Consider the following 15,506-nt stretch of genomic DNA (forward strand, 5'->3'; position numbering starts at 1 on the left):
ATAGGTTGCGTCGATTATACTTTGCAGAGATCTATTTTGTTTAAAGGCCACGGAGGTTGCGACAGCTCTAACTTCGTGTGTCCTTACCTTCAGCAAAGCTTGGTCTTCCTCATTCAGATGGGAATGAGCTTCTCGTATTAACAGTCTGATAAAATAGGATAAAGCATTCTTTGACATAGGCAAAGATGGTTTCTTAACTGAACACCATAAAGCTTCAGACGGGCCTCGTAAAGGTTTAGTTCGTTTTAAATAGAACTTAAGAGCTCTTACAGGACATAAGACTCTTTCTAGTTCATTTCCAACCATACGATAAGTTTGGAATATCGAACGATATTGGCCAAGGCCGAGAAGGCAGCTCGTTTTTGGCTAGAAAACCAAGTTGTAGAACATGTAGCCGTTTCGGATGAGAATCCGATGTTCTTGCTGAAGGCATGAATCTCACTGACTCTTTTAGCTGTGGCTAAGCATACCAGGAAAAGAGTCTTTAAGGTGAGATCTTTCAGGGAGGCTGATTGTAGCGGTTCGAACCTGTCTGACATAAGGAATCTTAGTACCACGTCTAAATTCCAACCAGGTGTAACCAAACGACGCTCCTTCGTGGTCTCAAAAGACTTAAGGAGGTCCTGTAGATCTTTATTGTTGGAAAGATCTAAGCCTCTGTGACGGAAGACTGATGCCAACATGCTTCTGTAACCCTTGATAGTGGGAGCTGAAAGAGATCGTTCTTTCCTCAGATATAAGAGGAAGTCAGCTATATGAGTTACAGAGGTACTGGTCGAGGATACGGATACTGACTTGCACCAGTTTCGGAAGATTTCCCACTTCGATTGGTAGACTCTAAGGGTGGATGTTCTCCTTGCTCTAGGAATCGCTCTGGCTGCCTCCTTCGAAAAGCCTCTAGCTCTCGAGAGTCTTTCGATATTCTGAAGGCAGTCAGACGAAGAGCGTGGAGGCCTTGGTGTACCTTCTTTACGCGTGGCTGACGTAGAAGGTCCACCCTTAGGGGAAGTGTTCTGGGAACGTCTACTAGCCATCGAAGTACCTCGGTGAACCATTCTCTCGCGGGCCAGAGGGAAGCAACTAGCGTCAACCTTGTCCCTTCGTGAGAGGCGAACTTCTGCAGTACCTTGTTGACAATCTTGAACGGAGGGAATGCATATAGATCTAGATGTGACCAATCTAGTAGAAAGGCATCTATATGAACTGCTGCTGGGTCCGGGATTGGTGAGCAAAATATTGGGAGCCTCTTGGTCATCGAGGTTGCGAAGAGATCTATGGTTGGCTGGCCCCAGGTGTCCCAAAGTCTCTTGCATACATCCTTGTGGAGGGTCCATTCTGTTGGAATTATTTGTCCCTTCCGACTGAGACAATCTGCCATGACATTCAAGTTGCCTTGGATGAACCTCGTTACTAGTGATATGTCTAGACCTTTTGACCAGGTGAGGAGGTCCCTTGCGATCTCGTAAAACGTCAGAGAGTAGGTCCCTCCTTGCTTGGAGATGTACGCTAAAGCCGTGGTGTTGTCCGAGTTCACCTCCACCACTTTGCCTTGAAGGAGAGACCTGAAGCTTTTCCAGGTCAGACGTACTGCCAGTAGCTCCTTGCAGTTGAAATGCATTGTCCTTTGACTCGAGTTCCATAATCCCGAGCATTCCCGACCGTCTAATGTCGCACCCCAGCCTACGTCCGATGCGTCCGAGAAGAGAACGTGGTTGGGAGTCTGAACAGTCAGGGGAAGACCCTCTCTAAGGTTGATATAGTCCTTTCACCAAGTCAGACAAGACTTTATCTTTCCGGAAACCGGGATCGAGACCGCTTCTAGCGTCTTGTCCTTTTTCCAGTGAAAGGCTAGATGGTATAGAAGAGGACGGAGGTGTAGTCTTCCTAGTGACACAAATTGTTCCACGGATGACAGTGTCCCTACCAGACTCATCCACAGCCTGACTGAGCAGCGTTCCTTCTTCAGCATCTTCTGGATGGATAGCAGGGCTGGGGGCTGATCGTCTTGTTCAGCAACGTCCTCATCAGAGGGTTCCTCATCCGAAACTGATGAGGAAACGGCAACGGAGTGGGCAACGTCTGACTCGCTGAATCCGGTCGCACTGGTGGATGCGACGGAGCCGGACGCAATATCATGGAACTGCTGCACAGTCTGTGAACTGTCAACAACCATGGGTGCGCGAGGAAGTACAGCGTCAACCCGAAACTGTCTAGACCGTCTGGGTTGTGCAGTCAACACCCTACCGGGTTGCTGAGGTTGACGCACTGTGTCACAACAAGTCACCTCTGCTGGTTGTTGAACGTCCTGAATGTCAACAACCACCTCCGAGCGTCGCTAAACGTCAACGTGCGACTAGCAACCCACACTGGGTCGCATCGGTGGAGGAACCACCTCAACTGGCAGACGCGAGTAGGTTACCTCAGCGTCAACAGGGCGCACAACCGACCGGTTGGAAGGTTGTTGGCCAGAAGGAGGAACCACCTCAACTGGCAGATGCGAGTAGGTTACCTCAGCGTCAACAGGGCGCACAACCGACCGGTTGGAAGGTTGTTGGCCAGAAGGAGGAACCACCTCAACTGGCAGACGCGAGTAGGTTACCTCAGCGTCAACAGGGCGCACAACCGACCGGTTGGAAGGTTGTTGGCCAGAAGGTTCTTCTCCGCATTTAAGTCCTCTATCAAGGACGCAAGCTTGGACTGCATGGCTTGCAGCAAAGCCCATTTAGGGTCTACGGGAGCAGGTGTGGCAACAGACGGGGTTAGCGACTGAGGCGGAACCGTTTACCATCCTTGAAAGCCTTGTTATGTGTGACATAATAGTACAGCAAAACTTCAAAGGCTTGACAAAAGCTGAGAAGTTGACCTGTAAACAACTTGGAGCGTCTCCTGGCTAGGCTCCAGGGCGAGTCTACCAGAATTGAGAAGTCTATCTGGGCAGAGGCATGAACTCCCAAGCCGAAAACTTCTCTCGTGTCATATCAGACTCTCGCTCTAAAAGCCAGTTTAAAAGAAGGGAAATCAAAGGCTGTATCCCTAAAAACTCCTCCTGGTGCAAAAACCAGTCGCCTAGCCAACGTAACGCTCTCTAGGAGAGCGAGAGAGCACTAGCTTAAAAACAACGGCTTCGAAGTAGCTAGGCCTAGTGTAAGTTCTGACGTTTAGGCGAACGAGGAGCAGCAGTTACAAGATCCGGACGAAGATACTTAAAAAAAAATCATCATGATTTAATTAAAGTCCATAGGAAGCTAAGCAGCTTAAGGCTCCTCTCCATCTGACAGAGTCCTCAAGGGAATATCAGTAGGAGGAAGAACAGCAACTTCCTCATCTACAGGAACCTTGTCCGATAAAAGCTAGGATACCTCAGTGAGTCTCTCACTGGAGCATTAGTAGCAGACCAGAAGGCAACGTCATGTAACTGCTTGACAGTCTGTGAACTGTCAACTACTGAACTGTCAACCACAACAGGTGCGTGAGGACGTACAGTGTCCACTCGAGACTGCTTTGACTGTCTAGACTGAGCAGTCAAAACAACTCTAGAATGCGGAGGTTGACGCACCGCGTCAAAACAAAACAACTTAGACTGTTGTTGTACCTCGCGAACGTCAACGGAAGGTTCCGTGCGTCGCTGAACGTCAACATGCGGCTGGCAGGGTACACTGGAACGCATGGGTGGCGGGACTCTCTCAGCTGGAGTGCGGCAGAAGGTCGCCTCAGCGTCCACAGGACGCACAACCATGGTTGGTTGTAGGCTAGAGGTTGGTGTCAACCTTCTCCGCACGAAAGTCCTGCATCAATGACGTTAACTGAGACTGCATGGTCTGCAGCAAAGACCACTTAGGGTCTACAAGAGCAGGTGCGGCAACAGACGGTGTGACTGCCTGATGCGGTACCGCTTTGCCTCTCTTAGGAGGTGAGCAGTCGTCGGAAGACTGCAGCGAGTCCGAACTGACCCAGTGGCTACAACAGGGCCGTTGGACTTGCGCGGAAGGGACCGACTTGCGCTTAATAAGCCGCGAGACCTTGGTCCATGGTTTCTTACGAGAAACCTCTTCCGCAGACGAGAAATAAATGGGCTCTCTCGTCTTTGTGTGGGTGGAGCGATCTTGGGTAGATACGCCCGAAACCACGGAGGGAAAAACGTCTGTTCGTTGATCAAGGCCTCTCGAACCCATAAGTCGTTCGACATTACTTCTCCCCTGGGCTTGGGAGCTTGCAAGAGGTCCCGGACTAGGTGAACGACAGGCACGAACAGACGAACCCTCGGACGCAACACTGTAACACTTTGCGCATATCACTTTATCGATTTTCTGTTTTGCACTTATTTCACTGAAATAGAAACTTTTACTGATTTCTACCTGAAACACGCAATTCTACCCTTCATTAAAAGGTAGTAATTGCGAAATCAGTCGTATAATGCAGCTCATTAATACTAGCAAAAAACAGAAAACATATATAAAGATAAAAAATTCAGTGGCTGGGAAAGAGACTAAACACTAGTTCAAATAAACTACGTTTACAATCTCTCACCGCACATAGCCTGGGGACAAGAATAAAACCCTAGAAACGTTTTACCTTCCTCCCCGTACAGAGACTAGGGACGAGAGTAACACGAGAACAACGTTACCCGCTTGAACGGAACGTTTTCTCTCCTCTCTCTCCCTCCGTCTCTATCTCTCTCTCTCTTTCTCTCTTGATTTCGCACCTAAGAGAAGAGCCCAATTATATATCGTCAAAAAAAAATGTTATTTGACTAAAGGAAAAAACTGAAAGGTTTTCCAAATAAAAAGTTCCTTTAATTTAGAATTTAAAACATTTAAGCTAAGAAAGAATGAACAAAACGTCAGAATCGATTACTCTTACTGCAAAGTGAAACCGTGATACACTCTCTCTCTATCGTAACGATAGAGCGCATGTTGAACGTCCTGAACGTCAACAACTGCATAGTCTAAAAAACTAAACGTTAGTTCATCTTTGAAAACAGTACGAAGACTATCAAAGAAATTCTTTCATAAAACATTAAATTTAAAAAGTTTTAAATTCTTTAAAGGCTAAATACGATATAACGGGCTCAACGTTGATTAACTTCGGTTCCAAGTTAGGACCGCCTACTATCAGGAAAGGTCGCATATAAACAAAACATAAAAATTTATTTAGGTTTCTAATAAATGGAAAGTTAATCGAAGAGGCCTAATAAAGGCGGAGAGATATAAAATATATAGATCTATAACGTGTTAAGCAAAATTACTAAAAACCTAAACACACTTCCGTCTAAGGGAAGGGTCGGCCATTTAAAAGTGAAAGAGAGTCCATACTCTCTTTGTCACCATAATTAAATCTATCCAAAACGAGTTCAAGTTTTGAGATGAAGATAAAACACCTGCATAGCGAAAGCTCAAAACTAGAATAGTGTACTTCACCAAATAGTTGTGAAAACAAATCCAGTTAGTAACAGCGAATTAGTAGGTCTTGCCGGTAGCCCGACAGAGAGAAAATTGAGTTCTTTGTTTACAATGAGTACTGAGTACCTGCACGACAGATGGCGCTGTTGAAGTACACCCCCTACCTGCATTGCGATCGCTGGCGGATTTTTAACGTAGAGTTTTCTGTCGAGCAACAGAGTTGCAGCTTATATAATCACCGGCTAAGTTTAATATTGAAAATATGGATATGCATGCACAGTAAACCTGAACTTTACCTTAGAGGAGTGTCGCTGCTGGCTTGATGGAGACGAGAGGAGGGGAAGGAGGAGGAGGGGGTTACTGCTTGGAGGGAGAATCTCCCTCCATGAGAACTTCAGGAACGTTGACTGGAGTTCTCTCGCGAGAATGGCGTTCACTAACACTGGTTTTGCGTTTGCGAGACTCTTGGTCGTCGTCTTTCACAGTCCTTTTCTCCCCCTTCACAAGATATTTTTCAATAGACACCTGCTTTTGTCTGTTCTTTAAAATTTTATAGAAGTGACCCACCAAATTATCGACGAATAAATTTATTGCACAGTCTGTTTCAGCCTTATTCGGGACATTTTCAAGAAAACTTTTCACGTCTTCCCACTTCTTTAAAAAATCTTTTATCTCACTCGAAGACAGTGATTGTGCAGTGCCTCCCTCCTTCTCAGATGAGATTTTGCTGCTGCTCGTGCAGGTCCTTCAGCTCCTCCTTATGCTCCTGCAGGAGGTCGTCGATGTCATCCGTGTCCATCTCCAGCCCCATTGCCTTGCCCAAGGACACAATATCCTCGTCAACTGCTTCCTCCTGGTTGGGTTCGAACCCCTCGAAATCCCGTTCTGCAACGGTGTCGGGCCACAGTTTCTTCCAGGCAGAATTGAGGGTTCTCCTGGTGACTCCTTGCCAGGCTTTATCAATTAAAGTCAGGCAGTTGTAGATGGAGTAGTGTGATTAGGGCTGGGCAAAAATCGCAAATTTTGGACTCGACAAAATAGACTCTTGGAGAGGGTGGACTCGCAAGAATCGATTCTGAAGTCGACTCCCCTCCCAACGTCATTCTGTAGTATGTAGTGGCGAGAGGTTCGACGCCGTCGATGGAGTTGACTCCCTGGGTGCAGCTGCACCTAAGACAAACAAACAAGGGACTCGGAGGGTGGGGGGGGGAGGTCTTGGAGGAAAGAAATATTCTCCGAGTCACTCGGGCGCTTCCTAAGCCGCTCAAGAGAGACATAGGGCCCGCATTCCAGGATAATTACATGCAGGTGTTCACTGTCCAACCAAACAAGACTATAAAGTCAATCCAAAATCGAGTGGTAGGGAGGAGTTTAAACAGATTAACATATTGTCGGCTATTTTCATACGGGAGAACATTGCTTTAGGCTGTGTGTGCTTTATCTGGGCCATCTTATCCTCTTAATCTATGACCTTGCCCTATGGCTTTTAGTTTTGGCAGTTTGTCTCGAATCATATATCCTATTCCTTGGTTTTTTTTTTTTCATTATAAATGCTATACTTATTTCCTTCTTTAGTGTTAGTCTTATTAACATATGATCAATTATTCTACTATATGTTTCAAAGATTGATTGTAAGTTTAATTTCAATTACAATTGTTTACACTCATTTTCATTCACCTCAGAAATTTTCTTTATTAATCTATTTCATTTGACACTCCCTTATTATGTTTTTGTTTACTCTCTCTTTTATATATCCTCCTTCATTTTATTCTCCTTTCTCTTTTATACATCTTCCTCTCTTTTTAAGCTTTCACTTTTACTTTATACATGTTTATTTTCAAGGTCCGCCGTTTCTTTTTCCTTGCTGTAAATATTTGAATATCACATTACAGTAATGACAAACATTTCCAATATGATATGACAATACATAATAAATATTTTTCAGTATCACATTTGGTACATAAATCGACCAGTTAACCAATATCACATGTAGTAATGGTGAAAGCTCAGTAACACATTACAGTAATATATATTTTCAATATCACGTTACCTACACCAACCAATAAAGCAATATATAGCACATGTATGAGTAATGATGAGGGATCAGTATCACATATTATAGTTACAGTAATGATGAGGGATCAGTATCACGTATTATAGTTACAGTAATGATGAGGGATCAGTATCACATATTATAGTTACAGTAATGATGAGGGATCAGTATCACATATTATAGTGACAGTAATGATAAACATTTCCAATATCACATGGTTCCTACATCAATCAATAAAGCAGTATCACAAATATTAGAGATGGATCAAACTAGCAGTATGACATATTAGTAACGGTAATAATTTAAATAAAGCTTCAGATAGGGATTATTTACATGTTTTTATTCAAAAACAATATCATGTTGATATTTTTATCACTCAATGCACTACGTCTGTGTGAAAATAGTTCCCCTGCTTTCGAAAAAAGTCTTTCAGAATGTACAGAAGTAGCTGGAATGCATAGAAACTTTTTAGCTAAGGCATGCAGCTTTGGAAAAAGTACACTATGCATTTTCCACCATTTCAATGGGTCCTCATCCCGGGGAATTATTGGTTCCTCGAGGTACCTCCTCAATTCAATGTGAGGCCCTATGCTTGTCAATCGTTGTGACTTCATAGTTGTTTCCACTTTAGCATCAAAGCATTGCCAGAGTGATCCCCGTTTAGCCTGCACTTCATTTATGTGGCTCTCTGTCTCTGACGACTGGGATACATGAGGTACTGGCACAGACTCGTTTATCTCCTCTTGAGAATATTCACTGCGCATTAAATTCATAATTCTCTCTTCAGTCACCTTCACATTTCCCATGTCAACAAAAGACACTTTTTTAAACCTCACGTCTAGCAACGTTGCTGCTCCCAGCTGGAACACCTTTTCCACTGTTGCAAATCTTTTTTGCAACTGTTTTTGCAGTTCAGTGCCAAAACCTGTGCTCATGTGAGCATTTGAGTTTATGCACTGCTGAAGTGCCCTCGTAATTGGAATAACCTTTGACAAGGATGTGAAATTTTCTGTGGACATTTCTCTCGTTGCCTCTTCAAACGGTCCCAGTAGCAACACTGCACCTTTTACAACTTCCAGTTCCTCACTACTAAGGCACATGTTGCTTTTCCCTAACAAACACAAAGTGGTGGTAATGGCTTCATGCTGTTCGAGAAATCTTTCCATCATATAAAACGTCGAGTTCCACCTGGTGTCAACATCCATTATTAACTTTTTCCTTTCCACTCCATTTTGGTTTTGAATTTTACTTAGTTTGTCGGTTGCCTTCACGCTGTGGTGAAAAAAGGACACTATGCGCTTAATTTTTTCTTGTGACAGCTTTATTTCATTTGTGTTTTTTATTGAATCTTGCACAACGAGATTCAGTGTATGCGCAAAACATGGCTGTTGTTTTATTTGCATGTATTTTGTTACTGCTGCCACAATATTTGCTGCATTATCAGTAATAATGCAGCATACTTTATCAAGAATTTCCCATCGAGTGCAAATGCGTTTTAGTTCATCAGCAATATTTTCTGCTGTGTGATCCACTTTCAAACGAGCCATTTCTAATACAGCTGATTTTAAATTCCATTCTGAGTTAATGTAATGAGCAGTCACGGTGATAAAGCCCCTAGTTTGCCTTGAAGTCCATAGCTCTGTTGTGAGCGATACATGTGGTGTTTCTCTTAGCTCACCCTGAACTTGTTTCACAGCTTCATCATACACTGCAGGCAAATATTTTCTAGTCAGATCCCTCCGGCTAGGCATAACATACCGAGGATCTAGACCATGAACAAAATTTTTGAATCCTTTGTCTTCGACAATGGATATTGGCTGCAAGTCAGTTGCAATCAATTTAATGAGCAGTTTATCAAGTTGTTGCTTTTTCAAACCTCCTTCCTTATAGCCATCTTTTTTAGCAAATACATCAGGCAGAGTTTGCTGGGCAAAGTGGCTTGATGTGGCTTGCGATTGAGACAATGTTGCAGGTGAAACAGGTGAATTATTTTCTTTCTGTTCTGCATATTGTAAAGTGCTTCGACTGAATATGCTTCATCATAGAACTTGTAGTTCTATTGTAAGCTAACGTTTGCTTACATATCAAACACTTAACGGTGGTGGGGGAATCCTGTTCCATGAAGTCCCACACAGGACTCTTTCTTGCACGTTTTGCGGCTGGCTGCATGATTAGAGTCAAAGTCCACGGACGAAATCTGAGAAGAAAAAAAATCTGTCTGTATTTTCACTTAGTAATTCTGCTTAGAAGCATAAAGAAATGTTTCTAATAAGTTGAAAGTGAATTCGAAATTAAAAGGAATTCGTGGCTTATTTGAAAAAAAAAATGTATGTCACGTGTATTTGTGACTATTTCTCATAATTACTACTATTTACTGTCATAAATACCTATTTATAACACGTATGTATGTACACGTTTTATAACTGTCCTCTAAATGCAACGTTAGAAATGCTTTATATACAATGCACTGAACTGTACACTTACATTAAAATGAGGCGATTCAGGCGATTCCGACACCGACGACAAGATCTTCCTATAACCACTGACTGTCATTGACTGATGATCGATCCCTGACCCTGAGCGGTCAGCGAGCTGACCCCAGGTCGGTGATCTTGATGAATGAGTCATGATCACGTGCGCCGAACGGCTGGCGGATAGGGAGCAGAGTGGAGTCGATTTTCTGTGGATGTGAGTCGATTCCGGGATCGCTAAGGTAGACTCGCCAAGATCGATTCCGGAGTCGATTTCTGCCCACCACTAGTAGTGATCTTTCCAAAACTCTCTGAGGGTAAGGTTGGTGCCTTCTGTTACTTCAAAGCAGCGCTGGAACATAGCTTTGGTATAAAGTTTTTTAAAATTTGAGATCACTTGCTGATCCATGGGCTGGAGTATTGGAGTGGTGTTGGGGGGTAGGAACTTCACCTTAATGAACTTGTATTCCTCCACTATGTCCTCTTCAATGGCTGGAGGATGGGTAGGAGCATTGTCCATTAACAGCAAGGCTTTGAGTGGGAGGTCCTTCTCCAGGAGGTATCTCTTGACTTTGGGACCAAAAACCTCGTTCATCCACTCAACGAAGAAGATCCCTGTCACCCAAGCTTTCGTATTAAAACGCCACATGACGTGCAACTTTTTCTTCTGCACATTGTTCTTCTTGAAGGCTCGTGGATTCTCCGAGTGATACACCAGGAGAGGTTTAATTTTGCAATCCCCACTGGCGTTGGAACAGAACAGCAGGGTTAGACGGTCTTTCATGGGCTTATGGCCAGGAAGGTCCTTTTCTTCTGCCATGATATAGGTCCTCCTGGGCATTTTCTTCCAAAAGAGGCCTGTCTCATCGCAATTAAACACCTGTTGGGAAACGTAGTCCTCGGAGTCCACGAGCCTTTTGAACTCTTTCACAAAAGACTCTGCTGCCTTCGTATCGGCGCTGGCCCCCTCGCCATGCCGAACAACACTATGGATACCCGTTCTCTTCTTGAATTTTTCAAACCAACCACGGCTTGCCTTAAAACTTTGTTTTTCTGCTGATGTGCCTGGCTCACTTCTCACCAAGTCCTCGTAAATGGTTCTTGCCTTCTCGCAAATCATGTTCTCATTTACTGAATCTCCTGCGAGCTGCTTCTCATTTAACCACACCATTAATAAATTTTCTACGTCAAGAATAGGTGGCCGTTGTTTTGACAACGACGATACACCTTTAGCTACTTTAGCGGCCTTTATTTCTTCTTTTTTCTTTAATATTGTGCATATCGTCGACTGCGAGCGATTGAAAAAACTAGCAATGTCTTTCACACACATGCCTTGGTCATGCTTCTCGATGATCTCCTTCTTCATCTCGATCGTTATCATCAGCTTCTTCTTACTGCTTTCCTTCTTCGACATCTTAGGAGCCATTGTCTATCACAATAATACAGTACAGTACTGTAATCACAAATGAGTGAAAATAAAACAAATCACAAACCACGTGTAAAAATCACAAAGAAATCGTCCACGAATTCACTAAGTATGTATGCTATCGAGACGGCGGATACTGAGATAATGAACGAGTGAAGGGGGTAATAAAGGGGTTTAGGGGGTGGTAGGTATGCTTGGGAGGAGTCTCGTGACTCCATTGTGAGATGCTGTCGTTAAGTTATTTCCATGAAAAATGCGACCGGGAAGCGCGGCGTTAACACTTTTCCACAAAAAACGGCACGTGGGAGGGAAATTCAAATTCGTTAACCGAGACGAATTTTTCAGAGAAAGTCCCTTCGTAAACCGAAAAATTTGTAAGCGGAGTCGTTCGTAAACCGAGGTTCTACTGTACTTTAAATATGCGGCCCCGAGACTATACAATAAGCTTCCACAAAACATTCGAATGAGTGAAGACATTAAGGCATTCAAGAGGAAACTGAAGACTTTCTTATTTTACGAGTCTTTTGACAGTGGCGATTTAACAGTAAACAAACAAAACACGATATGAAACGTTAAATACTCTGAACGAACAAGGTAAAGTGGCATTGGAGGTCCTGTAGAGAGTGGGGTTCCCCTGCTGTATGGGACCGTAAAACATCAAAGTAAAAGTAAGTAAGTAACGTGAAATAAAGTTCTAACCAAAAACGTAAGAGGTCAGAATTTCCAAAATTCAAAGCCAAAGCTCCTTAAACAATTGTCAAGTCTCAACGAGATTTAACTTACCTCTTTTCTTTCTGACCATCCAATTTACGTTTGACAGAGTTATCTTTTACAACATCCTTTTCCTGAAGATGATCTAATGGTTCATCTTTTATATCCAATTTCACTTCCTCTTCCTCACCTATGGGAAGGAGAAAAAATATAACTCCAAACAATAAATAAATAAACATATTGTACGCAGAAATATATTCAGAAATAATTACTACTTTGTTGACTAAAGCAGCATTCAGTTGTTCTAAACCAAAAGAAATAGAATATAACAATCCACATTAGCTTCAGATTTTGGTGTACCGAACATAATAAGACCTTTGCACTTTTAGTTTACACTTGAAAGTATTAATGGTCTAACTTAGTATATTATTCATTTCTCCAGCATATTAGATTGAAATAACATGATCTGCAATAATCGATCTGTATTTGATCACACAATAAACATTTTCTGTTTATAGACACTTGGCTTAATCCCCTCAGCTGTCTAACTACATCAAAGTTGTTTCACTCACATATTCTATCTTTTTTTAGGAAAAGTCATTCAATATCAGATTAGAGATGATTCAATGATCAAACAATTTAATGTCAGAATTTCTATCAATGATTAAGAACAGAAACTAGTTTCTCATCTCAATATTTCCCTTTGTCTATCAATAGCGAGAGAGGGATTACCAAGGAGAGAAAATGAAGGATGGAGTCCTTCATCCTACTGACAGTGAATGCGCTCTTCTTCTGAGAAACAGAGCAAAGGTACCAGTGATGGGAAACGTCCCGGTACATACTCTATCGCCTCACAATGATGAAACCGTATTATTATCATTATTATTTGCTAAACTACAAACTACAACTTGGAAAGGATGATTAGTCCTTTGGAAGGCTTGGTGATCTTTGTAGCATCCTTCTTCTTGAGGATGGTACATATTGTTGATGTACTCCTCTCATATTGGCGAGCCAGCTCAGTCACTCGTACACCACTCTCACGTTTTTCAATTTTTTCATGCTTTATCTCGATTGTCATCATACGCTTTTTCTTTTCACTACCCTTGTTTGCACTCGCTTGCTTTGGACCCATTGCTTATTCCCTTAATTCTGTACTGATTAATGCAAAAAACCAAAAATGCAAAAACTACGGCCAATGCTCGGAAATAACCTTACGCGACGGAGATCCAACGGGAGAGAGCGAACAATGCTGTCCTCATGAGCAGCCTGTAGGACACTTGGCCAACTAGCGGCCGTATAGGGAACCGTCTCGTATCCTCGTATCTGAAATCTGTCTCTTACCTCGGGGCAAAAATGTCCTTGAAACTTCCCTCGTATCTCAAATTTCTCGTATGTTGGGACACATGTATGTTGCGGTATTACGGTACAAGGATACAAGACGGTCCCCTATGCGGCTGCTAGGTGGTCGAGTGTGCGATAGACTGCTCACGAAGACAGCATCGCTTGATCTTTCCCGTCGGATCTCCGTCGCATAAAGTTATTTCTGAGCATCAGCCGTAGTGTTTGCTTTTTTTTTCGTGTTTTTTTTGGCGTTAATCAGTACAGAATTAAGTGAATGAGTAATAGGTCAGAAGCAAGTGGGTGCAAACAAAGGTAGTGAAAAGAAAAAGAGTATGATGACAATCGAGATAAAGCATGAAAAAATCGAAAAACATGAGTGGTGTACGAGCGACTGAGCCGGCTCGCCAATATGAGAGGAGTACATCAACAATATGTACCCTCTTCAAGCAAAAGGATGCTATAAAGAGCACCGAGCCCTCCAAAGGACTAACCATCCTTTCCAAGCTGTGCAGTGAAATCCATGACACGATGGAGAGGCTTCTTTTAATATGGATAAAGAAGAAACAGTTGGCAGGAGATAGCGTAACCGAGACAATCATCTGTGAAAAGGCCAGCAGAATCTACGATGACTTGAAAGGAAAGCAACCAGCTGAGAGTGGAAACTTCGACGCCAGCAGAAACCTTCAAAGCCAGTCGTGGCTGGTTGGATAATTTCAAAAAACAGACTGAGATACACTCGGTTGTGTGTCATGGTGAAGCAGCAAGTTCAGACTCGAAAGCCGCGGCGGACTACGTCAAAACCTTTGCCTCAGTTATCACAGAACAAGGATACATCCCCAAACAAGTGTTCAACTGCAATGAAACTGGGCTTTTCTGGAAGAAAATGCACAGAGGACAATCATCAAGGCAGGAGAAGAAGAGACTACCGGGCCATAAACCCATGAAGGAACGCTTAACCCTAGCCTTTTATACCAATGCCAGCAGTGACTGTAAGGTCAAGCCACTGCTGGTGTACCACTCAGAAAAACCCACATGCTTTCAAGAGCCATAGGATCTTGAAAGAAAAACTGCAAGTGATGTGGCACGCTAATGCTAAGGCTTGCGCGGCATTTCTTCACAGAAATGGGTTAATCTGTGCTTTGGTCCAGCAGTCAAAAAATATTTGTTCAAGAAAAGCCTGCCAATGAAATGTCTCCTGGTCCTCGACAATGCCACTGGTCACCCTCCTGGTCTCGAAGAGGACATTCTTGATGAGTACAGGTTCATCAAGGTCCTTTATCTCCTGCCCAACACCACGCCTCTCCTCCAGCCCATAGACCAACACGCAATTTCCAACTTTGAAAAACTGTACACAAAGCATTTGTTCAAGAAATGCTTCGATGTCACAGACAACACCAATCTCACCCTTCGTGAACTTTGGAAGGAACATTCAATATCATCCATTGCTTAAAAATTATTGACGATGCATGGCAGGGTGTCACAAGAAGAACTCTTAATTCAGCATGGAAGAAATTGTGGCCAGCTTCCGTCGCTGAGAGGGACTTTGAAGGGTTCGATATGACAGACCCTGATGACCCCGAACCTATTGTGGTGGATGAAATCGTGTCTCTTGTCACCTGAACAAGTTGGCGTGTGGTTGTGCGTTAGCCTTTGGTGACGACACTTGTGTACGTCATTTTTTGTAACATTTTGAAGGGGAGACAAAAGTAAACATCCCTAGATAGGTTCCTTTTAAAAAGGCTGGTAAAAAGTGAAGGTGAAAGGGAGTAAAAAAGCGAAGCAAAAATAGCAAAGCTGGAAGAAAAGTGAAAAATTAAAAATGAAAGAAAATTAGAATTAAGTTTAGTGTAACGTAAGATTAACATTCACTTTTAAGCGTGTACAGTGAGCTAATTTCATTTAAGTTAAATCTACAGTTTGTTACTTAAGTGTCACAAAAATGTAGTATATCGAACATGTTGCCATCAAGTCGCTGTTTTTAGGTGTTTTTCAGAGGGTGGGAACGGATTATTTTTTTTTTGCTATTTTATGAGGGAAAAATTTATCCGAGATATGAGCAAATTGACATTCGTGCTCTTGTCCTAGAACGCACTAAGCTCGTATCT

The 15,506-nt window shown here is 42.9% G+C and overlaps 1 protein-coding gene across 5 annotated transcripts in view; it reads right to left on the reverse strand.

Moving 5' to 3' along the window:
- LOC137624266 (piggyBac transposable element-derived protein 3-like) overlaps window positions 1–15,506 on the reverse strand; it is a 153,445-nt gene that overhangs the window by 121,264 nt on the left and 16,675 nt on the right. For 3 of the 5 annotated variants that reach the window (XR_011040701.1, XR_011040703.1, XR_011040702.1), the window contains exon 3: window positions 12,133–12,250. The exons of the other annotated variants lie outside the window; for them this stretch is intronic. The gene's annotated coding sequence lies outside the window, so the exon portion shown is untranslated. The remainder of the gene's footprint in view (window positions 1–12,132; window positions 12,251–15,506) is intronic. 5 annotated transcript variants of the gene reach the window in all.

The sequence above is a fragment of the Palaemon carinicauda genome, chromosome 31, assembly GCF_036898095.1.
Source record: "Palaemon carinicauda isolate YSFRI2023 chromosome 31, ASM3689809v2, whole genome shotgun sequence".
NCBI classification, from domain to species: domain Eukaryota; kingdom Metazoa; phylum Arthropoda; class Malacostraca; order Decapoda; family Palaemonidae; genus Palaemon; species Palaemon carinicauda.